We start from the raw sequence: 1,648 nt of genomic DNA on the forward strand, positions 1-1,648 counted from the left end.
TTCCCCATCATCGGCACATTATCAAATGCTGGCTAGCACCAGAAGCACGTCGAACAAGATTAGCAAGCACACATCGTCATCGTATTGCCACACAGACAGCTCATCCCACATTTCCAAGGCTAGACCACAACCCTGGACTGTTGTCGCAGCGACCTGACGAGGCATCCCCACACCCCGCCAAGGCCCCCACTCGGAGGGGTATTATCTAAGCAACTCGGAACTAAGCAACCGTCACCCATGATCGCGCTGAAAGGCCATCTGGCGCGTTCACCCCTTGCCGTGCTCACTCACGGCTCCCCCCCTATATATACATATTGCACAAAGAGCTTGGTGACAGGAACAGACATGGATTTCCCTGATTATGCATAATTTTTAATATGCGCACGGCGTCGAGGAAAATCAAGGCAACGGGGCTAGTTTGTGCGCACGGCGTCGAGGAAAATCAAGGCAACGGGGCTAGTTCATGCGCACGGCGTCGAGGAAAATCAAGGCAACGGGGCTATTTCTCAGGCCATCGTTCGAGAAATCAAGGCAGCGTGTTGGGGGTGTTGGCCTCTTTCATGGGTCGTGGGGCTTGGCTTGGCTTGCCTTGTTGGTGCTCGATACAGCCTCATGACTCTGAGCTGCCCATCGCCCAAGTCGGGCACCCATGCGAATGAGACCCCATGGTACCCCCTATATATACATATTGCACAAAGAGCTTGGTGACAGGAACGGACATGGATTTCCCTGATGATGCATAATTTTTGGACACGCACGACGTCGGGGCGAGGGGACACGCGAGTGGGGCGTCTATGGGGGCGTTGATGGCCTCGTTTTCGTGAAGACCGGGCGCCTTGGCCATGGCCTCGAGCGTGCCAGCCTCGACAGCTCTGGGCGCTGAACACCCCCCAGGGCGCCGATGGGGAGCAGTCCCCTGGTACCCCCTATATATACATATTGCACAAAGAGCTTGGTGACAGGAACAGACATTGATTTGCCCAGGGATGCATAATTTTGCGAAATCGTCCATAACTCGCTCGAATTAATTCGGATTCACACGAAATTTTGTAGGGATGCTTTTTATTATAAATGAAAGGCGTTGAAATAAAAAAATGTCATGTTTGGGGCATAAATGTCCGTGACCTATCCCTGGCCATGCCTTGAAGCGTTCGGTTCCCTACTTGTTGATATGCAGCTCAAATGAAGTTGGAATGTCATTGAAACTTTGCGTGGGTCATTGTGAACATAGACCTTGAAATGGAAATATATCGTGTTCGGGTTTTTGTCTCTGTCGCCTACTGATAGGCAGGCAGATAAGGCTTCTAGCTATTCATTAGTCGCTTGGATGAACCCGAAAGAGCACGAGCAGTTCGCCTGGTGACTATGTAGTAAGTAGGAACTACAACACTTAAACGGATTCGGTTACAACACTTTGCTCCCTTCATCGTTTGACTTGCTTAGAAATCTGCTCATGGTTTGTCAAGGCCCCTTGTTCCTTAGAACGATGAGGATGGGATTGGTTCGTTCAAGGGCATGTGTGTGGCAAGATGCCTCGTTTTCATGGTCGTTCATGAGTGTTTGTGTAGGAAGTAGACTTGTTCCCTTGGTCGTTCATGGGGCTGTGTGTGGGAGCAAGCCTTGTTCACTTGGTCGTTCATGGGTGTCT

Source organism: Lactuca serriola, unplaced genomic scaffold (assembly GCF_051521515.1).
Source record: "Lactuca serriola cultivar US96UC23 unplaced genomic scaffold, Lser_US96UC23_V15 Lser_V15_Un206, whole genome shotgun sequence".
Lineage (NCBI taxonomy): Eukaryota > Viridiplantae > Streptophyta > Magnoliopsida > Asterales > Asteraceae > Lactuca > Lactuca serriola.